Genomic DNA, 25,446 nt, shown 5'->3' on the forward strand with positions numbered 1-25,446 from the left:
GAAAAAAATGAGACTCCAGAAATAAATCTCTACATCTAAGACCACTGATATTCAACAATGGTACCAAGACTATTCAATAAGAAAAAATAGTCTTTTCAACAGATGGTGCTGGGACAAATGGCTATCCAAATACAAAAGAATGAAGTTCATTTCATATAGAAAAGTTAACTCTAAATGCATGAAAAGACCGAAATGTAAGAGCTAAAACTATAATATTCTTAGAAGAAAGAATAGGGGCAAATCTTCATGACCTCAGATTTGGCAAAGGATTCCTACATATGATACCAAAAGTATGAACAATGAAAGAAAACAATAGATCAATTGAACTTCATCAACATTTAAAACTTTTGTGATTTTTGTAAAAAAATCAGATAACAAAAATGTCAGGTAACAAGCATATGGAGAAATTGAACCCTCACACACTGCTGGTGAAAATATAAAATGGGGCAGCTGCTTTGAAAAACAATCTGGCAATTTCTCAAATGGTTAAACATAGAATTATCAGCAATTCCATTCCTAGGTACATACCCCAGGTAAATGGAAACAAACGTCCACACAAAAACTTGTACAAAAGTACAACGTTGTTCAAAATAGCCAAAAGATGGAAACCATTCAAATGTCTGTTAACAGATGAATGGATAAACAATATATGATAGATCTACACAATGGAATATTATTCGGCCATAAAGGGGAACGAAGTACTGATTCTTGGTACAAATGGATGAACTTTGAAAACATTGTGTTAAGTGAAAGACGCCAGTCACGGAAGATCGCATATTGTATTATCCCGTGCATATGAAAGTGCACAATAGGGAAATCCATAGAAAGTAGATTAGTGATTACTTAGGGCAAGAGGAGGATGGAGAAAAGGGAGGTGATAAAAATGTTCTAACATTGATTGTGGATGGTTGCACATATCTGTGAATATACTAAAAACCCTTGAATTCTACTTTAACTCGGTATATTATATAGTATGTGAACTATAGCTCAATAATGGTGTTAAAAAATCTGAACATTGTGCTAAGGAACCCCAACTGAAACTAATTTAATTACTATGTCAATGGTGGTGCAGAAAACAGGTCAAGAAAATCTACTTAGCAGTGGTGATGTTTGCGCTGGTTCTTCAAGGGTCAGAGCCATCTTTAATCTCTTTTTCTAGTTTCTGGTCTTGCAAGATAGAATGGACAGTTTGCTATTCATTTGCATTCAAATCCTTTGAAAACTTGCAGTGTGTCTTAATAAGTCTTTCATAAGTGATTCTTCCATATCATTAAACAAAAGAAGAAACATATTTTTTAAATCACCAAAAAATGAGTATCTGTGATCTTTTAGAAAATTGCAATCCTCACCCCTCTTTAGTACTAATAATTTATGTCAGCTATCAAGTCTAAATAATCTGTGGCCCACTGAGCTGGGTAACTGGAAGCATTAAATCATCTGCCTGGCAAAATCAGGATGATGTCAATATTTGTGGACACTGTTTTCTGTCTCCTTTGAGTTCACAGTCTCTACCCAGAGTTTGAGATTCTTATACTTTACACAGCAGGGAAAGCTGCCAAGCTAATGGTCACTAGTGGAGAGTTAACTACCACTTACCCATTTTTCACTCATTCATCAAGGTATAAATACTTGTTCAACATACTTGTTAAGGTTTGTACCGTAAGCCAGACACTATAATGGATGTTAGCAAAACAAAAGCCAATAAAACACTGCCTCTGTCCTCCAGGCACTCACAGTCTAACGGCCAAGGGCAGACAGGTAGGCACAAACTACAATAATGTGCTTTAGAAGATACCTGCTGGTAAGGTTAGGAAAGACTTCAGAAGGGAAGAGACACTGAGCTGAGGATCTTAAAAGACTGAGGATATGTTCTGCTGACAGACAAAAAGGAAGTGCACGTGTGTGTGCGTACTTTTGGGGGGACATACAGGACGTTCCACTGAAAGGAACAGCCTGTGCGAAGTCCCCCATAGTGAAACAGCACGCCCAGGGCCACTGTATGGTATCCTCCTCCATGGAGTTAGGCAAACTGATGTCAGTACATTAGATCTTGACCTCTATACCACCTAGGTTCACAGGAGACCAGTTTAACTTCTTTATTTGGAAGCATGATAGGCTTTTAACTTCTTTATCAGGAGATCTTTTCCTGCACACATACCCCACAGCAACCTCCAGAGTTGGGAAAGATCTCCCTATCAGGGAGTACTGATTATCCAAAGTCACTCAGGAAATTGGCTCACTTCCACAGCGAACCTCACCAAGAACGTGCCCGACCCAAAATAGGCAAACACATTTGGGAATATACAAGCTTATCATACCTTGGATATTCCTAACTTCAGAGCAGAATTCCCAAGAGGTTTTAAGTTACGCCAAAGTGTCTGCAAATTCTTCTTTGAACAGAAAGCAGACTCCTCATCCCCGTCATACGTCACTGTAGAGTCATTGTGGGTTCTGTTTCAACCACCCTGTATATTTGAATAAACAGTACCTTACATTGCTATACCGCCCTACGATTTATGAGGATATAGTGTACACATTAACTCATAGCATAATTCTAAGGTAAAAAGGTCAAATGTTCTCTTGACTAACAGAGAAGAAAATAAAACTCTGTGACATGACCAATGTCATACAGTTGGTAAGTAACAGAGCCCGGGCCAGAGCACAGTTTTTTTGTTTCTGTTTTTCATTTTTTCAATTCGAGTCCCCAGTTCATAATCTAGAATCCATGTTTTGTATTACTTATGGTTTTGTTTTACTCATAGGACAGGCAGTCCCGAAGTAAGTAGTCCAGGGTTGTGATAGCAAGTTAGCGATGCTGGTAAGAACTGACATTCTTTCCTACAGTGTGGTCCTTACCTCGTAGGCTTTTGTCCCGCTGGTGGCCTCCCCCTAGTCACCAAATAGGCACTCCCCCTAGTGCACAAATCTGCTGCAGTTAGAGCTTCAAGTTTGGTGTCTTGAAATATGTGGAAGGGGCACAGGGACAAGAGAGGCAAAAGCTGAGCCTGTTCCTTTTTCACAGATAAATAAGAGCTTTCCGCAAGTCCCAGCTGGGGACACTTGTTTACACCTGCTTGACCAGAACTGCATTACCTGGGCATCCCCAGCTGCAAGGGGCAACAAGAAGAAAGAGTTTTGCTTTGGGATTTCTAAAGTATTAGGTCGGGGCAAAAGTAGTTGCAGTTTAAAGGTTAAAAATAATTGCAAAAACTGCAATTACTTTTGCACCAACCTAATAGAAAAAGACAAGGGAAAAGAAGGAGTTGAATGGCTCCCGGGTGAGGTAATGATCCACCATGTCCATCCCTGAGCTACATTTGGTCAGCTTTTTAAATAAGATACATACATTTTCATTAGATATAAATGATTATTATATAGGATATATATTATATAGATATTATAGACAGTAAGATAGATAATACATAATAAAGTATATTATATAAGAATGAAAATATATTTTCATTCTTATATAATTATATATATATATATATATATATATATATATATATATATATATATATGATTGGAGGTCGGGAGGAAGAGGTTGAAATGTCAGAAAAATTGAATAATGAAAAACACACACGCACAAGTTTGCACTTTCTTGTTTTGATATAGGTGCTTTTGACAGAGATTAATAAAATCTCGGCTTCCTCAAACTCACCATTCATATATGTCTTTTGTACATTCCTCTTTTTTTCTTTTTCTCTTGTATAGAAATGTTAAAAGATGCACAGAGTAGGGAGGATAATAGAATCAACACCCTGTTGACCACCTGCAACACTTATTATTTGCCAATCCTAGTTTGTCTACCCTTCCTTTGCTTTCTCTGGCATTTTATTTTAAGCAAACTAGCTCTATTTTAATACACCAAACTGAATTATGCCTGTCTGCCTCAAATTTCTTTTTCTTCTTCAAACAAAAGACTCTACAAGAGTTTTAATTTGATTTGGGGGTGGGGAATTAACCAATAAAAAATGTTCTTTGGAAATTTTCTCTCTCACTCTCTGGATATTTTGACCTCTTGTTACACAAGAGTAACAATAGATTACAAAAAAAAAAGAGAGATAAATTTAAAAATTGAGAAGCTGAATTTCAAAGGAACTGGAAAGCTAAGCAAAGTTTGGGCAACGCTCTGAGGGAGTACCTCTCACCACTCTATGTACAGAGCAGGATTTATCACTCATTCCCCCACCTTAAAATTTAGGTCAGTTATGTGTCATTTAAAGTATCACTGACACTTAACAAATGTAGCATTTAGTATTTTATTTTGATTTACATTCTTTAACACTGAACTTTTTTCTAAATCTCAAACCATATGGTAGCTTAGTAGGACTGCCACTATATCCTAAATAAGAAACTGTTGAAATAAGAACCTGGCCTCTCCTTGTCTCTTAGAGGTTTTGATTACTTTGATCTTCTGCTGCTACTTTATCCTCTTAAAACAAATAATCCAGAGTGTTAACAACTATTCCGAACTAAATAAATTCATTATATATTTATCCATTCACATACAATGCTATCCATTTGCTCAGCCACTCGTTTATACGTTCACTCATTCACTAAACATTTCTCAGGTCCCATACATATCTTATTGCTAAAATTTTTAAGGATGAGGACCCTGGAACCCTATCTCTGTTTTCATAAAGTTAAGGAAACCCACACCATTCTCTAAATGCCTGGAGAACAGAAATGCCAATCTGAAAAGGGCATTTGCAAAAAGGCATAGTGGCAGGATGGTGGGGTGAGAAATGGGCCTGGCTGGAAGAATCTCTATATGTGTATTTTTATCATCCATGTGTTGGATGAAGCGAGAGCTGCCAGATAGCTTCTTTTCGACAGCTTGGAGTTACTGTTGGGAACAGATCCATGTATGGAAGCGAAAGCAGAAAGGCACAGATAAGCAGAGATCCAGCTATGTAAACCATGTTGAGAGACACTTAAAGGACAAGCATCCCAGGTCCTTTCTTTCTGGTAAATTTGGAGAAGCCATCATACCGGGTCTTTTTTCACATCCTGCCCATGCGGACTGAGCAGCCCTGGCTTGACAGAGGTAGGTGCAGGGCTTTTGTGATGAAAGTTATCTAAAGGATCATTCGTGAATGTGCCCTCCCAAGCTCTTGATGTCCCTTAAGGGAAGCTGCCAGATAATATTTTGAAAAAAAGGAAGATTTGGGTTGGGGCTCACGCCTAAGAGGTATGTAACAGCTCTGCCTTCACAAGACAGGGCAGCTTGGTTACAGAGAGAAAGTGACAGCACAGAATTGCTGCCAAATATAATCCCTTTGTCTGGGGTCACTTACCGTTCAGATTTTTCAGGATATGAGTCTCCCTCAATATTGCCAGCACTTTGGCGTGGACCACAGTTTCCAGTGGGTTCTGTTACTGTGCATTTTAGGGTGGGATAGGTAAGATTTGCCCTTTTCTTGCTTGCTCCTCCAAACGAGCATAAACTCCTGTGTGGTTCATTTTCCTTAGACATAGGAAGAGCTGCTTGTAAACGGCATTATTATTTTTGGCAGCTGAAGTCATTTTTGCAATGTTTCTCAGCAGATTGGAGGTTGATTACATCCTGTTCAGAGATTCTTGGGTTGCTTTCACAAACATGGGGTCTTGCGCAAGTTGAAATTGCTGAAACCAGCTGTAAGCACTGGACTTTTCTCAGTACCTTTAACATTTTCTTGCTTTCTTTTTTGTTAATGTCTGAAAACTGAGGCATTGTGGGACAAATTTTTCAAAGGTTACTATAGTTTTGTCGTCAGCGATGTTTGGGGAATAGTAGATTGTGGCAGAATAACAGAAGCCATATGTCTCAGGGGTCCAAAGAAAAAGTATGAATGTGAACACAATACTAGTATCTATATGCCTCTAGTCTATTTTCTAGAATCGTGGTCAACCTAGCCAAATCATATCAATTACACTTTGAAATGCTATTCCAGTTAATTATCAAATGGTAATAGTTAGATCATTAAAGCAGTTCTTTTAAAATTGCTAGTGAAAGCTGAGAACTCTGGCAAATACAAAAGTCAAGAGAAAAATATTACAGGTCATATCTATAAAATGTGTCTGTTTTTCTAAGATTGAATTAAAATATGTTTTACACAAGATAATGAAATTTATATTCAAGATTTCTCTTGTTGAGAATAAGGTGTCTATATTTAAAATAAGTTTCGAACCAACTATTCATTTAACTAAAAGTTTTCAATCTTATGATAGAGCATAAGAGGAAAAAGGAAAGAAAAATTAAATGTGTTTCTTCCTTCCCTGATGACAAAAAATGACATGGAAAATGATTATCAAACAAGTGTAAGAAAATAATAAAATAGTTTGTAATACTAACCAAGGAGAAGTTCCTCGGATAAATTAGGTAGCTGGGAAAGGCAATTCAATTAAGGCATATTGATGAAATGACTTTAGTTATGCGGTAGTTTCCTCCAAGTTGTGAATGTTCCAAAAAGTTGTGACACCAAAAAAGTGGCAGAAAATAGAAAACATGTTTCTGTTTCCATAATAATATATTATCATTATTAAAATAATAATGCTAAGATATGTATGTAAATTATTCCTTTTCTGTCTAGTCTGTTTACATTGACAACATATTATATTAACAACACATTCAAACTTACCCTTTCCACATTTCTGAAATAGGCTATTTTACTTCACTTAAAAATACTAATATTCTATATTAGAAAGAGAAAGAGAGACAGAGAATAAACTATGCCTTCTTTTTTTAAATTGAGACAAGCTGTCATAATTTTAGTGAAAGTGGAGCAGGCTTACAAAGGGATGGTTTTAAAATTAATTAAACGATACATACCAACCAGCTTTCCAAAAGGAGCAACACATCAGGAGTTTTGGCAATTTTCAAGATATAAAAAGTTATTATAAATTATGTCACTAGGATTTGTGATCGGATGTAATGCATATATGACATCATCTACTGTTTTCTCATTTGCTCACAGCCAAGAGTATTTCAAGAATGCGCTCTTCGTGAGCAATGTCTGCTTCTGTTTTTCTTCAGCAAACAAACTTAAGAGGTGTAATATAAGTAATAAAGAATGACTTACTGCTATTTTTATATATAGTATGTCAACATCCATGAAAAAGAAGTTGACAACTAGTCAAGCTACTTGCCTTTTGATGTGTGACTTGTTAAGCATTCAGTAATGACTACACTTATAGAAAATCTTGAGATCGTATTTTGAGAAGAAAATTGAGGGAAAAAATTGGAAGTTTTGACAGTTTCATAAAAAAGAAATAATAATTGGAATGCTCTGTACTATAGTTAGCTGAGATATGAAGCAAATTCATGGTGCCTAAGAATGATAGAAAATTTGAAATTTATCCCAAGAGCATAGAGCACGGATTTGAAGTTTCTCTCTATATGATGGGGCCAGACTGGAGAGCTCCTAGGCCTGGTCAGTGGTGTCCCAGAGAGCAGGAGGAACAAGTGTTTTTAGGGGCTTTGATGGGGAACAATATCCCTGAATAGTGGAGGAAAGTAAGAGTTGAGTTTTACTTTTCCAGAGGCATGGAAAATTTTGGCCCATAGGAAAGGTCATTAAGTTTCAAGGGAATAATAGCATTGGTTACTCTTAAAATAATCCCCTTGAGAACTTTAAATAAAATAAAATTTCCTCAGGTGATTAAAAACTGTGGGACATTGAGTAGTTGGTCCCAGACAAACCACAGAAGATTTCAAGAATTTTTAAAATGACAGAAGGCATGAGATAAGGAGACAGCATGGGTGAGGAATTTGAAAACCAGAGAGACTATATTTTTTCTCCAAAGTCAATCGATGAAAGGTGAAGATTCCCCCGGATCCAGATCACCTGGTTTTCTGATCAGACAAATGATCTGCCTATACCACATCTCTTTTAATTTCTTAATCTTAAATTGCATGATGGTTTCAAGTGTCATGGCAGGATGTTAGAAGAAAATGTGATGCCAGAGAACTTTTAAAGGTAGTTTTAAAGCATGTAAAGTAATGAAAGAGGAATAAATGTCCGTGGCATTTAGTGCTGCGAAGGAGAAAGCGGTGTTTCCTACGCCATTGAATTCTTCCCCTGAGATGAGCTATGGTTCTCGACTCTAATAGCACATTAGGGTCATTTATGGTGGGTGATGTCCACACCACACCCCTGAGAAACTAAATACTCTCAGGGGGTCCGGGCAAGGGCAGTTGGTTTTAAAAATCTACCCCATGAAATCCTAATGTGCAGCCAGGATTGGCAACTACTTCCTTTTTGCAATAAAAAAGTGATAATCAGTCCAGTTTATTTCAACAAGGGGGAGTTAACAGAAGCACAACTGCAGATAAAAATTGTGCTTTTTCCAAAGAAGATGGTTTTTTGGAAGTTTTATTGATGTAATCTTTGCTGACAGGGAGTTTTTATTTTAAAAAAAAAAAAGTTTCCACATATTTGAAAACATTTTTTTTCTCTGTAATAAAGGAATGATATGGACCTTTTCAGACTCCTTAGTCTGAAACGTATGTGAATGCTGGCCACAATTATTGAAAAATAAATATATATATATACATATATATCAAATATATATATATATATATATATATATATATATATTATATATATATATATATATATTTCACATGATGGTTGTTAACTACAGCTGCTAAATGAAATTCTCTATATATTTTTGTTTATTTTATTTTTTTAAGACTTTATTAAAATATAGTTAACACAATATTATATTAGTTTCAGGTGTACACAATAGTTATTCAACATTTATATATGTAAAGAAATGATCACCATAAATCCAGCAACCATCTGACACCCTACCATGTTATCACAATATTATTGACTATATTCCTTATGCTATACCCTATATACCCATGACTACTGTATAAAAACAAATTTGTACTTCTTAATCCCTTCCCCTTTTCACCCAATCCTAACCAACGCCCACACTCCCCACCCTCTGTCTAACAACCATCAAAATGTTCTTTGTATCTGTGAGTTTGTTTCTGTTTTGTTTGTTTTTTTGTTTTGTTCTTTAGATCCCACATATAAGTGAAATCACGTTGAATCTGTCTTTAGCTGTCTGACATACTTCACTCAGCACAGTACCCTCCAGGTCCATCCATGTGGCCGCAGATGGCAAGAATGTATTTCCTTCCATGGCTGAGCAATATTCCATTGTATGTATGTACCACCCACCCTTTATCCATTCATCCATTGATGGACACCCAGGCTGCCTCCACATCTTGGCCATAGTAAACAATGCTGCAATGACCGTATGGATGCACAGGTCTCCTCAAAGTAGCGTCTTGGGTTTCTTTGGATAATTACCCAGAAGTGGGATTACTGGGTCCTTCTTTGTCACTTGTTATAGCCTTTATTTTGAAGTTTATTTTGTCTGGTATAAGTATTGCTACTACAGCTTTTTTGTTTGTTTCTACTTTCATGAAGTATCTTTTCCCCATCCCTTTACTTTCAGTCTGTGTGTGTCTTTTGATCTGAAATGAGTCTCTTATAGGCAGCATATGTAAGGGTCTTGTTTTCTTATCCATTCGGCCACCCTATGGTTTTGATTGGAGCATTGAATCCACTTACTTTGTAAGCAATTGTTGACAGATATGTAGTTATTGTCATTTTATTATTCATATTTTTTATATATTTTTTTCCATCTTAAAGAAATCCCTCTAACATTCTTTGTAATATTGGTTTCGTGGTGATGAGCTCCTTTAGCTTTTTCTTGTCTGGGAAGCTCTTTATTTATCCTTAGATTTTAAATGATAGCTTTGCTGGGTAGAGCACCCTTAGCTATAGGTCCTTGTTTTTCATCACTTTGAATATTTTGTGCCAATCCCTTCTAGTAATATTTCTGTTAAGAAATCAGCTGATAATCTTATGTGAGCTCCCTTATATATTACTAATTGCCTTTCTCTTGCTGCTTTTAAGATTCTCTCTTTGTCTTTAACCTCTGCCATTTTAATTATAATGTGTCTTGGTGTTGACCTGTTTGGGTTCATCTTGTTTGGGACTGTCTCTACTTCCTGGGCTTGTATGTCTATTTCTTTCACCAAGTTAGGGAAGTTTTTAGTCATTATTTCTTCAAATATGTTCTCAATCTCTTGCTCTCTCTTCTCTTTCTGGTACCCCTATGATGCAAATGTTGTTACACTTGATGTTGTCCTAGAGGTCTTTTAAACTATCCTTATGTTTTTGGGTTTTTTTATTTTTATTTTTTCTGTTTCAATTGGGTGTTTTCTTCTACCTTGTCTTCCAAATTGCTGATTCGATCCTCTGCTTCATCTAGTCTGCTAGTGATTCTTTCTAGTTTATTCTTCATTTCAGTTTTTGTATTCTTCACTTCTGACTGGTTCCTTTGTATGGTTTCTATGTCGTTTTTGTGGGGTTTTTAATGCTTGTTATCTCTTTGTTGAAGGTATCACAAAGTTCCTTGAACATCCTTATAACCATTGTTTTGAACTCTGTATCTGGTCGGTGGCTTGCCTCCATTTTGTTCAGTTTTTTTCCTGGAGTTTTTCTCCTATTCTTTTATTTGGGACACATTTCTTTGTTTCCTCATTTTGGCTGCCTCTCTGTATTTGTTTCTGTGTATTAGATAGGGCTGCTATGTCTCTAAGTCTTGCCAGGTGGCCTTATGTAGTAGGGATCCTCTGGGGCCCAAGGGCAGAGCCTCCCTAATGACCTGAGCTGCATGTCCAGGAGTGTCCCTTGTGTGTGTGTTGTGCATGCTCTCCTGTTATAGTTGAGCCTTGATTGCTGTTGCCATGTCAGTGGGTGGTATTCACCCTCATGCTGGGTGGCTGTGGGTTTGGCTACATCTGCAACTTAGGGGCTGCTATGTGGGGGGTTTATCCCACACAGCTGGATTCGCCCCAGTGGGCTCTAGTGCTTGTTGAGACTGCCCTTTTGGTATGCTTCTTGTGGGGCTAATTGGCTGGTACTCTGCTGTGGTCTGAAGCCAACCTACAAGTATGTTGATTCTGGGGCTTCTTGGGAGGGGCTCCGGTGCAGACCCAGGTCAGCCTGGGGACTACCTGGTAGGAGCTACAAAGTGATCCACTGTTGGTCACTGCCTTTGCTGTACCTGGAGGCACATGGGAGAGACCACACAGAGAACCAAGGATGGTTAACACCAGTACCAGGTCTGGGGTAGCTCCACAAAAAGCCAGGACACTCCAAGGCCTGTTGCCACCTGTCAGGTCACATAAGGTTCAGGGGCTGATAAAGTCTCCTGCTGTCTGCAATTTGGGTGAGGCAGGGTCTCGGTGAGTCAGCAGCGTGGAGCTGCGGAGCTCACCAGGCCAATCAGATTCAGATTTAGCCTGTAGGGGAGGGCTCAACACAGGAAAGATGGTGCCCACCTGCTGGCTGCACAGGAGAATGACTCCACACAGGGAAAATGGGGACTGTCCTTCCAGTCCACAGCTTGAAGTTACACAACTCAGTCTCTCCATATATGTCTCTGATGCCCCCAGAGTCACTGTCGCTCCACCAGAGCTCAGGGTGAGTGCTTGCACGGGCCACTAGGAGAATGTCTGGGTTTCCATCTGCCTTTCGCCCCTACCTCAATGGTCATGATCCCCAGTTTTTCAGTGCCAAAAGCTGTGAGGGTTCCTTCCCAGTACTCCAAGCTGGGAAGCCAGGTGTGGGGGAACTGTGTTCCCTCCCTCCTTCATGGGGAACCTCTGTGGCGAAGATATCTCTCTCGATTGGGAGACCAACCTATTTTGTGTCCTCTCCTCCTACCAGTCTCTACATGGCTTCTTTATATTCTTAGTTATAAAACTGCTGTTCAGCTAAACTTCAGATTGTTGTCCAAGTTGATTGTTCTATAATTTAGTTGTAACGTTTGTGCGTTCGTGGGATGAGGCAAGCACAGCGTTTATCTATTCTGCCATTTTGTATCTCCTGATGCATTTTTTTTTCCAGCCACTCTATTTTTTGATTGGAGCATTTAATCCATTTACATTTAAAGTAATTGTGATAGATATGTAGTTATTGCCATTTTATTATTCATATATATATATATATATATACATATATATATATATATATGAATGTGTCTTGTCTTAAAGAAGTTCCTCTAATATTCCTTGTAATACTAGTTTGGTGGTGAGGAACTCCTTTAGCTTTTGACACCAGATAGGAATCCATGGAAGATTTTGAACTAAGAAATGAAATGAACTAATTTACATTTTTTTTTAAAGATCATTTTGCCTGTAGTAGGGAGGATAAACCGTAGAAAGTCAATCACAAGTAGAAGAAAAAAGCAGGTAATAATAATAAATACCCTATAGGACAAATGTCTATATTACTGGTCACCAGGACATTTTTTGAGTATAAAAGGGAGAAGTACTAATAATTACACTGGCTCAATAACAGTGAACTGGGAATGTCCCAGGCAAACCGGGACATACGCTTGTCTTAATTAAAGGGCTTTTTCAAGAATAAATGAGCACTGAGTGAGTGTTCAAAGAAAAGAAGCTAAAATTAAAAGCTACCAAACTCTTTTATCAAATGTTAGATTTATAATATATTAATGGTCTGTAGACTAAAAATAATGCTGTAAAAGAATAAACTAGGGACTGCTAGAGTAAACCGAGGTAGATTGATTCTTTATTGAAGGAGTTCTTGGAGATTTTAATAAGCTAATCTGCTTTAAGAGCATCTAAGTACTATTTATGGTATGCGGTGTTTTGTCAAAGTCATTTGTCCATACATTTTACTTTCTCAAGGAGGTAATGTCTTGTGACTCCAGCTTCCCATGGAACTCAATATGGGGAGTGATGGTCCAGGAGCAAGTTATGGTTCAGGGATAGAGTCAGTGGTATGTGATTTCAAGATTTGATCCAGAAATTTTAGTTAGATTCCTGGGTAGATAACTCAGTGGTGCAAGGATCCTTGTTCCAAACCACAATTTAGAAGCAATGTCACTCTGATTTACCAGCTACCAAAATGTCAAGGTCGTTCTGATCTCCTGGATATACAAGGTAGCCTTTTCCCATTTTCCATGAAAATCTAATATTTACATTGTTCTTGTTGTTCTTGTTGACTTCAGTTTAATGCCTGGAAAGTTTTTGTAATTAAATTTTATTGGGGTGACAGTGGTTAGTAAAATTTCCTAGGTTTCAAGTGTACAATTCTGTAATATATCACATTGTGTGTTCACCACCAAGAGTCAGTTCTCCTTCCATCAGTTCTCCTTCCATCAGCATATATTTGACCCCGTTTACCCTCATCTACCACCCCGTCCCCACTTACCCTCTGGTAACCACTACACTATTGTCTGTGTCTATGAGTTTTTATTTCTTTCTTTGTCTTATTCCTTTGTTGCTTTCAGTTTCATATCCCATATATCCGTGAAATCATTAAGTAAAGTTTCTTGGAGCCTTTTTCTTCTCCCTCAGTAAGGACTTGGGTTTAGAGTCAAGGACAGTAGGCCAGAAAAAAACAGAATCTGAGTTGCCATTGACACAGAAGCCTGAAACATGTATGGAAAACTAAAGTATGTAAAGTACGAAGGCAAGAAGATGAGCTCCGAAATGGAAGAAGTACCTAACTTTGCCAGATACCTAAGACAAGAGATTTCCTGGGTGCTAGGAGAGGGACTATTGCTGACCATTGACTTGCCATACACATTGGTGGGAGAGGTGTAGATGAGCCAGCAACCAGAACACTTGGGAAATGTCACCAACTTCCAGACGCTGGGTCAATAACATTGAAAACGCTGCTTAAAGAGTATCTTTTTAAGTCTCTTTTTCTAATCTAATATTTCCTTGGCAGGGAGGAGGGGTGCAATACCCTCTATGCCCCTATAACTGCTAATAACAATGATAGTTAACACATAGAGCAATTTCTGTGTGCCAGGGACTTTTCTCTGTGCTTTCACATACAGTGGTACCTGGGTCTCCACTGACGAACATTTTGGTTTATGAATGCCGTAAACCCGGAAGTAAATGCTCTGGTTTTCTAACACGACTCAGACATGTCACACGGCTTCCATTGAGTGCAAAATCCTGAGGCCTAGTTATCAGCTGTTTTTGAACGTTTCAGAACTCGTGGATTACGTTCGAAAACCGAGGTACCACTGTATAATAATTCAATCCTGACAATAACCTTGTAAGCTGGACCTTTAATAATCCTCATTTTCAGCCAACAAAAAGGAGACAGATAGAGACTGAGTCAATCTTCCCAAGGTCACATAGCTCTTCAATTGTAGAACTGGACAAATCTGGCTTGAAAGTCAGCTATTAGCCACTCCACTATGGGCTAGTGCATCACAGAGATTAAGGAGGCAGGTAACTTCTCTTATCTAGTCTTTATTATCTTGTAGAACGTAATTCCTATTCCAGTTGACATCCCTTGAAGTCTCAAAGACCAGCAGTTACTACCTTTCTCTCAAATTTTCTCTATGTCTCCAGTTTCTTTAGTGGGTTCTCTTATGGCACGCATGTGAATTCCTGCTTACTTGAATGCCTGAAAACTCATCTTTGACTGTGCACTAGTTTGTCTATTTTGTTATTTACTTAGTTGATGTGTTGAGGGGATTGATAGACACAACTCAGCCAAGAAGTACTTTGCAAGTAATTTTAAAGGCTCCAGGTGCAGGACTTTGAGACCTGTCCCTGTTAAATCGCATCCATTATGCTCTTTGTGGATCCTAAATGCCATCTAGCTTGTTTTCATTCTTTGTCTATTGCAATTGTAGTGAGAAGGGCTTTTATATCTTCATCTGGTACTCTGACAAAGTATTTTACCAAAGCCGAGGATGATGCTGTGCAGAGAACACTGCTCCCTTTTTAATCCATCCCAAGTCAGCAATCTTTGAGCACAGTTGTTTTTGGTTTTGCTTTTAAGAAAAGCCTGTATTTTCTTATTTCACAAATACAGCTTACTGAGCGAGCACAGTTGTTTAGCACAGTTGTTACCATCTAATTGCATTATCCATCAGCCCATATTTCTCCATTTGGTCCAGAGTACTTTTGTGTAGTTAGGTAAAATATTCTGATGAAGGTCAGAAATGACGTGCCAACAGCATTTTTTAGTCCAGCTAGTTTAGGATCCCTGAGTGTCATGAGGTTAGGCTGACCTGACTTTAAACATTGAACCTATGCTAGCTAATTTGCAATCTTTTGGCTCCTCTTCCAATCCCCAGAGTTCCTCTAAGAAGACTGATTGGTTCAACATTTTCTTTTTAAACATTTTTATGCATTGGAATGTAATTTATTTATGCAAAGCATTTGAACAAATTTAGAGAAGACAGGTACTGTTTTACCATCATTTTTATCTTTGATTCTAGTTTCTTATTACTAGTATTCCTATTTACTGTCCGCTGTCCCATCCATACATCCAACTGTCTATTCAACCCATTTCTGCAGATCCCCTGACTCAAACTTAATATGTTCAAAATTGAACTCGTCATTCTTACTATCCACCTGCCTGAATTTTTGTTGTTGTTGATCTAACTCTTTGATTAACCTTAAACCAGAAAGACAGCTTAGACGTTTTTCCTTAACTTGCTGTCTCCCTACTACAACAAATCAGTCCCCAAATCCTATAGTTCATACCTGCTGAGTGTTTTTCATATCCATTGCCATTGTTTTTTTGATAGTTTATTCCATGAGTTATTGCAATAGCATGCTAAAAGATGCCCTTTCACCAGCCTGGCCACTCCTAACTATCCTCCACTTTGTTGCCAAACTGATCTTGCTAAGACACGATTTTGATCAGGCATACACATATGTAAAATCTTTTAATAAATCTCTATAACTTTCAGGATAAAAATCCAAGTTCATTAGCTTTGTACCAAAGATCCCGGAGATTATAGCCCTGCTTAGGACCTAAGCTTGTCACTTTCTATCTCTCAATAAATGTTAGTTGTCCCAACTTTACCAAACTACTTATGATTCACTACAATAGTCAAGAGTGGCTCAGATGTCCATTTTTCTTACATGTGCATTACCTTCTTTATTCAGTGGTGTTTTTTTCTCTCTTCACTTAACAAACCCTGCTTTAAGATTCAATATAAGAACCATTCTCTCTGCGACACTCTCCTTCCCATCATCCAATTCTGATTTGTATTTGCCCTTTGTGCTCCTACTGCATCATGTATATAAATCTATGATAGTACCTAGTAAATGTCAACATGTATTTTTTCTGCCTCCTTCTTTAGACTCTAAGCAACTCAGAGGCAGGTACTTATCTTATTTATCTTTATATATGAAGGGCTTGGCACAGTGTCTGATATACAGGGGAGGTAGTCCATGAATGTTTATCAATAACAAAACAAGTATGTCTAAATAATTCTCACTGTATGAAGAACTAGAAGAAAATGTACTCTAAGGATTTATGCTTTTCTTTGTTTCCCACATGCCCCAAGCAGGAGGTCTACCCCGTCCTCATTTAGCTCCAAACTGTTAAGCTAATTTTAAGATTACTATTTGTTCTTTACATTCTAGGGTCCACCAGACTAACTTATAAGCAGATTTTTGTAACATTACTCATTTACATGTTAAAAGATATGTGAGTTTGTTGGTTGGTTAATTCCAAAATACATAGTCTATTTATTGTAAGGCTATACAAACTCACCAATTTCAGAAGCTCTCAATTTTACCAGCTTCAAAGTGAGAAGACTTACCCGGAGAGAGAGTAATTGAAATCTTTCTCTTTAAATGAGTATTTATCTTTAAATATTCAGAAATATTCTGAGCATAACTTTTCAAAAGTCAAGCATGGGTTTATCTTGTTATAAAGGGCAAAAATAGCACGTGGTGATAGCAAGAAGCTTCTATTAGCATTTTAGCCACATTATCCAGATCTTGAACCAGCTGTTTGAGGCACTTGCCATACAACAATATTTTTTCTCTTCAGATTGTTTGAAGTCCTTTTGGGGAATATTTTTTAGAAATTTTATTGTAATCACACACCACCAGACACAATTCGAATAGTGCCTCCATTTGAATCTGGAAACTTGTCTCCATTTACAAGTGTGTACAAGTGGATATGCCAAGTATACCTAATCAAATAATCTATTCATTTAGAACAATATGGATAGCACATTTAGATAACATCTAAAAATTTAGATATCATCTAAAATTTGACTTAAGTTTTGTATTATTCCATTTATTAGAGTCAAAGCGTTTCCTGCCAGTGAGAAAAAAATTATAATGAGTAAGGGTTTTGTGCCTCATAATTGCTGAAAGAGTTTTCCCAAGAGCGTTTCAAATGTAGCTTCTGAATGGGTCTGCTTTATTAAAATAAATAAATAATACCATTTGAGAACCAAATAATTTCTGGCATCTAACAACTCAATAATCGCTGGCAGCTCTTTATGACAAAGGCTAACCCTATCAACAAAGGAGTATATCTTTACACAGGCACCAATTTCAATGTGTGGAGACTAAAAGGTAAACAACTACACTCAAACTCCTAAGTCCTGGCTTCAAGTTCCAATTCTGTCACAAAACAAATAGCAAGTCGCTAATCTTCTCCAGACCTCTGTTTCCTCTGAAGGATGAGGAAGTTGGATTTCATAATCACTGGAATGCCTCCTTGCTGTAAAGTTCATGGTCAAAAATTGCATGATACAATGGAGTAATAGACTTGCAAGAAGTCTCTCATTGTACATGTTGTTTTTTTCACTCACTAACTGATATATCTGTGATTTGCTCCTATGCCCACTCTCTGTTCTTGATATTGCTTGTCATTTTTGCATGAATTGTCCTAGTCATTGTCACCTGATGCAAAAATAAGGAGGAATCATTGGGGAAAACAAATGTGCTTTAAGAGTTTGTCCTGAATTTGGACCCTTCTCTTTTCTCCTACCTGTTTAGTATGTTGTTCCTCAGAAGATGCTTTATTTTCAGACAGAGAGAAAATTATTATTATTATTATTATTATTATTATTATTATTATTATGACAACCATTTATTGCGCTACTACATTGTAAGCCGACAAGCCAGAATTTGGTTGGATATCTGCCTGACACTAAAATCTATGCTTTTTCCACTATGTGTTGTGAGTTGGAAATCATTCAAAATGGCAGCTGTTATTATCATGAACACCGAGGAAATCATGTCTATGAAGAATCGTAAAATTGTATATCTACTGATATACTTGTATAACTTTTTCAACTTTATGTTCATTTTATTTATTATAGTGCTTATGTTAAAGGTAAACAGAATACAAAGTTGACAATCTAGTTTCAGACTTCCAGTCATACTCCCAGCAGCATAAATTTTCACTTCAGTTTTAGCTTCAGTTCTTCATTTGTAAATGAATGATAATAATACAGACTTCACTCATTGAGATGGTGTGGGTGGCCAAATGAGATCATGGATGAGAAAACATAAAAATATGATACATGATAAAGAGTTCCCCTTTATTTCCCCCCCATATTTACTTCTGTATTTTTCTTAGAAAACACAACTAAGATCATCAGACAGAAGACAGAAGCACTTGCTTCTAATCCCGTCTCTGCCAATGCCTGACACAAATTACATGCATGAATGAATGACATGAGCTTTCCTGAACATCAGCCAAAAGAAAGATGGAACTAAATAATCTCTAGGTCCCATTTGGTTTTACATATTTATAATTTCTTTAATCTCAAAAGCAATTGCTCATGCTTGTATTTCCTCTTTGAAACCTGGAGCTTATTTTTAGTGTTTTCACAGAAAACATTTTTCAAAAAAGCTATTGGATCAAGGATGAAGATGTCCAGGTACCTAAAGGAAATTGCAAGTTAAATGGATGAGTCACCAAAAGGCAGTGGGACAGTCAGACCTGTCCGGTCCTTTTGTTAGAATTGGGGCCAAATGACTCAAATATTTGATTGTAGTGATTGCAGAGGCCTGCAGAGGGGAGAAGGTACACACATTTGGGTAGATCCGGCCTGACTTTATGTTTCTCAGAGCTGCAAAGAGGGAAAAACTATCAAGTGTTTAAAAAAAAAAAATTGGGAGAAACAAATGATAAAGGAGAAAACCCCATTACAGACAGAACATAGCTACTGACTGGTTGTCCATTGATACAAATTTAATGGGAAAGATTGCTGTATTATGATGGAAGGAGAACTGGGGTCTAGGCTTGGTTCTCCAACTCCCCAGTTCTGTGACCTTGGTACATTTATTTTCATTTTCTGGAACTAAGCTTCTTTGACCATAAAATAAGAGTTTGAATTGGATGATTACCAAAGGTCTCTCACGACTGTTAAATTTTATGCACAGCAGAAGCACAGATGTTATTAAATCCTTTTTTATATGGAGGATATTTTATATGGAGGATTGTGTTGGTTTGTCTTTGAGCCTTACAACGTCCAAATAGAAATTGTATATTTCAACATTGGGCTTTTTATTTTTCACATTCTTATATCGTAGAAATATAAAATTGGTAGAAAGTATAGTGAATGGCAGGGTTTTCAAGTCCAGATGTGAGAAAATATCACTTACCAATTCCTCATTGTTTCTGATTTGTAGATGTTCTTGCTCTGTATCTAGTATAATACATATGTTTCTCTATAATATGATTAGCATCTTTGTCCATATGTTCCAACCACATGTTAGACATCATAAAGTTTTATTGTGCTTTATAATTGTTGCTTCTTTCACTGATGTTATTGATACCTTGTGCTCAATATCTTTGCCAAACTGACATCAGAAGTCTTCTATTTTGAGTTTTAGTCTTCAACATCCCTCGTTCTCTGAACAGATAGCGGTAAATCCGTGATGCTTTCCCACTCGCTACAATCATCTCAGAATAATACCATGTTACATTCAACTTTGCACCTTCGTATACACACAGAATTTTTCATTCCCTGATGATTCATTAAAAGACACTCATCTTTGTTTCTTCAGCAGTTATTGGAGTACTAGGTATCTAGGAGGTTCTAATCAGTCTTGAATAAGTTAATATATTTGTATTTATGAAAAGAAGCATAGTTTATGCATTCCATATATGAGTGAAAGATTTAGAAAAACAATTAAGGGATATAAAAGGAATAAATGGAAACCAAAAACATCACAACAAAATTATCCTGTGCTTATTACTTTCTGAAATACTAAAGTTTCTGTTTAGAATCCACATCAGCAATCAAAGGTTAAAACAATAACAAGAAACCTATCTCTCCATGCTTTCCAATGAGCCACATGTTTTAAAGTCAAGCATATTGCATCTGGCCTCATAAATATGTGACTGCACATTCCAAATGATTGATGATGTTTAAATGATGCGTATTTTCCTTGGATATAAGTAAGATATCCACACAATTTCACCAGTTTCTTGGTGGAAGAAAAACTTATACATATTTAATGTCATCAAAATTTTCATAAATGTGTCTTCATAAGTAAGGAAAAAAACAGGTTTTCCGTGGGGTTTTTTTTGGGTGTGTGTGTGTGTGTGTGTGTGTGTGTGTGTTTTTAACACAGATTTAGTGCTGTGTTTCCCCGAAAATAAGACCTAGCCTGGACAATCAGCTCTAATGCGACTTTTGGAGCAAAAATTAATATAAGACCCGGTCTTATTTTACTGTACTATAAGACTGGGTCTTTAATATAATATAATATAATATAATATAATATAATATAATATAATACAATACAATACAATACGATATAATAAATATTACATAATACCAGGTCTTATATTAATTTTTGCTCCAAAAGACGCATGAGAGCTGATTGTCTGGCTAGGTATTATTTTTGAGGAAACAGGGTGGTACAATGTAAAATGTTAGAAGTGTATCATGTCCTCCTTTCCCCAGCTGTTGGCAACCACTTTCTACTACTTTCTTTCTATTTTCTTCTTCCCTTTCTCCTTCCCCTTCTCCTTCTCCTTCTCTTTCTTCTATCTTTTGTATCTCCCCTTCTTTGTAACACTCTGTTCTGTGTTACAATGAATTCAGCAGTTTTTTTTTTCCTGGTTTTATTCAGAAATAATTGACATATATCATGGTAAAGTTTAAGGTATACAGCATGATGTTTGTTGTTTGGTTTTTTGTTTTGATTGTGAAATGATTACCACAATAGGTTCATCTAAAATCCATCGTCTCATAGAGATACAATAAAAAGAAAGAAGAAAAGAAAAAGAAAAAAACTTTTCTCCTCATGATGGGAACTCTTAAGGAACTCTTTAACAGCTTTCCTATATGTCATACAGCAATGCTAGCGATAGTCATCACACTGTATTTTACATCCCTCGTACTTACTTCTCTGGTAACTAGAAGTTTGTGCCTTTTGACCACCTTCCTCCAATTCCCCGGCACCCAACCCTCTGCCTCTGGTAACCACAACTCTGATCTGCGAGTTTGTTTTTTTGTGTTTTGAGTTGTTTTAGATTCCACATATAAGTGAGATCATACAATATTTATCTTTCTGTGTCTGGCTTATTTCACTTAGCATAAAGTCCTCCAGTTTCATCCATGCAGCTGCAAATGAGTTCTGGAAGTGGATGATAGTGATGGTTGTACAATAATATGAATATCCTTAATACTACTGAACTATAAAAATGGTTAAGATAGTAAGATTTATGTTATGTGTATTTTAGCACCAAAAAAAGATGTTTTTTTTGTTTGTTTTTTTGTTTTGTTGTTGTTGTTGTTGTTTTAAGAAGCATATCATCCTATGAAGGTGAGTTCCCTCAGTTCTTACTGAGCTGTAAAATCTGAAAACTGGCTTTTTAATAAGGTGATATTGTATTGGCTCCTTGGGGATTTAGAAAAGTGTTTTATTAGCTAAGGTTTAGGGATTGTTCCTATGGGAGAATCCTGCCAACAAATGTTCTGATTCTTTCCTTGCTCCAAGACCAGCCTCATGCAAAGTTGTCAGGAAGCAGTTTAGTGGTTCTTGTTAGAGCTAAAGTCTGCGAGTTCAGCACTGTGTCTATCTTAAGGGAGAGGACTGAGTCTGTCTGTTCTTCTGCTCTCAATCTTTCTTCTGTCTTCTCTCCTTCACCAAGCCAAGTGTTCTAATCCCACAGTGAAACCCAGTCTTTACCCCACTTCCCCTTCCAGCAATATGCCACAGTCCTCTCACCAGCAGAGTAGAAAAAGCCGCTCTGGCATCTTAAAGGAGACATGCTAAATGTCAGAAACGTGAGGAGAGACTTGTAGGTTGGTGGAAAAGCACAGAACCATGACCTTGGGAAGAAAAGTTCCTCCTACTTTCCTCTGCCTTGTACCCCACCTTATTAGGAATCCACTTCCCATTCTGTACCTGGTCGATATGTCATGTTGACCTTAACACAAATACTTTTGCATATATATTTATTTTTGGTTTACAAGGCTCATGTAGTCCCATTTGAGCACAGCAGAATTTGAGGTAAATTATACGTTTGTTTTACAGATGGTGAAACTGAGCAGACAGACCTGATTTCTAATTCTGTTTCTGTTATACATTACCAGTAATGTGTAACCTTAGGCAGATTTCTTTAGTTCTTTAAGCAGCCGTGTTTTGTCTGTAAAACGGAGATCCCAGTAATTTTGGAGGTCGATGCAATAGTTACATGAGATGTTTGCCAAGCATTTGATGCTATAGCTCACACAGTGAACAATCAATGGCAGTTATTCTTACACGTGTATCATTGCTACTATAGAGATGGTTATCTTGTGGGATTTGTCCACTTCCAAAACCAACAGTCTTCCATCGATCACAGAGCTGTAGTCTCCTGCAGCATTGCATCCTACCTCCATGCAGATGGAAGGCTCAGTTGGGGAGCACTGTACATCCTCTCTCCACATTCCCTCAGATATTACAGTGAGTGGACACTCTGTGAAGACATTAAGAATCCTAACACTTGAGCACAGTCCTGAAAAAATCTCAGTCACGTAAAGAAATCACATTACTAGACTTACTACTAAAATACGCAAGGAAAGAATCCTGTGAACTTAAGTAACTTTAAAAGTAAAGGTGATTTGAATGGGAGGAAAAGAAAATATGAATGAGGAGATCAATGACTTAGTGCAAAAATGTTTGATTTTCTTTTCCTGCCCCACTCCCCGCTTCACCAGCTCCCCAACCTTTGATCACTTAAAAAAAAACAAAAACCAAAACCACAGTTGGTTTTGTTCAAAAGTACACTGTCATATGAGACTTCCCTTTTGACAGTTAAGGGAACATGTTCAGTCTTTCCACGTGCGAAACAGGCTTTCAACAACAACAACAAAAAAAGCAACTTTGAGAATCATGTTTCAAGAGAATTTGCTTGCACAAGACGGCAAGAGTCAATCCTAAGAGCATTTTAATGGGTCCAAATTTCTTAAATTCTATCTCATGGCAATTTGTTGGCATTTATAGTCTTTCACCAGTTTTCTCAATGAGGTTGGGGGTGAGGGGAGAGGAAGATTGTGGAAAAAACGTTCACTTTCTTTCAGTCTATTTCTATCCACAGAAGGTGTCCCCCTTGTGGTAAAAGCGAAAGCTAGCCTGGCATTGCATCTTATCTTGTGATATTTTACACATGTACAGACCTTTCATTTTCTGTCTATAGCTCTTGCTTCTAGAAGGTTAAATTTTATTTAAATACTCATTTCTATCTGAAAGTTAATGCTAAACTCAAAGCCAGATATGCAGTTAGCTGGCTTTAAACTTTATAACCTCACTTATTATTGTTTTCAAATCCTCCTTCCTTGGGACTGGTTGCATTGCTTTTCCATGAAGTAGTATCAGAGATTAACATGGTGTTATCTGTCTATTAACGATTTACTCACTGGAGCATGAAACAGTGCTTAAGGATAAGTGTCTGTTTCAATGCCATGGCAGACCATAAAGCTTTCTCAGTTATGCAACCCAGCTCTGCCTTTTTAACAGCGATGGGGAAACCAGTTTGAGTCAGCAGGTACCGCAATGGACTTCTTTCACTCCTATTCCTCTCTCCTCAGAGTCAGAGAAAAAATCAAGTAGTGAACGTCGACAGTTTTGCTTATTTTTAAGGAACTATCTCAGTTGGACTGCTGGTTCTCTGTTTTGAGCAGTGCGTAGGAAGAGAGATTTTTTCCTCTGTCTACTGTGTCAGAATATCCAATTATCTTCTCCAAAACTTCAGGAATAGTAAAGGTTTACATGCTGCTTTATTCAAGCAGAATAAAAGGTGATTAAGAGCTCTGAGACATTTGTTTTATAAAGGAAATCCAAACTAGACTCTCTTACTAGGAAATAAAAATGTGAAATTTACCTCTCAATCAGCTATCTTCCATAACTAAAGTAATTACTAGGGGAAATGTATGTTATGGATTTAAAGTGTTGAAAATTGTCAAATATTAAGGAGAAAATCTGAGCAGTGATAAGTCAGTATTTAATGGTATAGATTTCTACATCTACTTATTTCGTCTCTCATGCCACCTCCTCAAGGAAGCCTGACAGTATGTGTTTTTCATTATTGGTAACTCGATAGCTTGGCATATTTCCTAAACAATACATTTTGGTCATTGAATAATTGAAGAAATAAGGTAGATATTTCAATAATACTTGGTGTATTTATACCACCTTCTTTTCAAAAATGATTTATGAAAATTCCACTGAAGGTTATGTTATATACGATAGATTAGGATCATACGAATATGAAACCTCATTGATACAGTGTTCTTGGACATGTTTTCCTATTTTCTACATATTCTTTCTAACTCTTACTCATTGATAAGTTATCTTCTGTGTTTTCCAAAAATGTAACATTTTAAACATCAAACACAGAATGGCTCATATTTAAAACACATTATGGAGTATGAGAATTATTTGTTGGAAACAAGGACATATCTCATTGTCTATGGCAAAATTATGTTTCAGGGGACACGATCTAATTAAGCATCCAGAACCAGGGACATGCTGAAATAAATTCCACCATATGTGATACTCAAACTGAAGTAGAAGATATCGGTACTCTCTTTTACACTCTATATTAGTTCTCTTGTATTGTGGATGTATTTTCCTGGCAGACATTATTTGCATAAATGTGTTGGTCATTTGTTTAAAAATCTGCGGTGTAAACAATAATATTGTTTTGTATCACTAGTCTGTCAAGGTAGAGAAGGTGGAGGAGACAATTAGATCAATCCAAAGTAATGGTTGATTGGTTCATGATCATTGACATTTGTGAAAGGAAATGAATTGATAAAATATAACTATGCCTCCACCAATTATCAGTCTATTCATTTTTCTGTGGTCTTGGACGCAGCCTAGCTAATGAAAACTGTGCTTTTATCATGCCCTGTGATCTTAGGACGAACTTCCAGTGAGTTAATACTGAATCCTGGGATTCTTATGAAGCTCATATAATGCAAAATCCCTACTGTTCAAACCACTAAATTGATTGGCTGAGAATACTGTACTTACTTTAGATGCCACGCTTTTAAAGAGTTAATAAAACACAAATGACCAGGAAGGCAGATCATCTGGGAAGAACCTCAGTGACGAGCAGGTGAAAGAGCCATGTATGTTTTGGTTTATTTGAGGCCTATGAGCTTCCT

At 37.0% G+C, this 25,446-nt stretch overlaps 1 protein-coding gene across 2 annotated transcripts in view; it reads left to right on the top strand.

Annotated features, from left to right (window-relative positions):
• Positions 1-4,870: 4,870 nt before the first annotated feature.
• Positions 4,871-25,446, top strand: part of SLC8A1 (solute carrier family 8 member A1) — a 363,003-nt gene continuing 342,427 nt past the window's right edge. The window contains exon 1 of one of the 2 annotated variants that reach the window (XM_033124683.1): positions 4,871-5,050. The gene's annotated coding sequence lies outside the window, so the exon portion shown is untranslated. The remainder of the gene's footprint in view (positions 5,051-25,446) is intronic. The other variant, XM_033124686.1, reaches the window with a different exon arrangement.

Source organism: Rhinolophus ferrumequinum, chromosome 13 (assembly GCF_004115265.2).
Source record: "Rhinolophus ferrumequinum isolate MPI-CBG mRhiFer1 chromosome 13, mRhiFer1_v1.p, whole genome shotgun sequence".
Classification (NCBI taxonomy): domain Eukaryota; kingdom Metazoa; phylum Chordata; class Mammalia; order Chiroptera; family Rhinolophidae; genus Rhinolophus; species Rhinolophus ferrumequinum.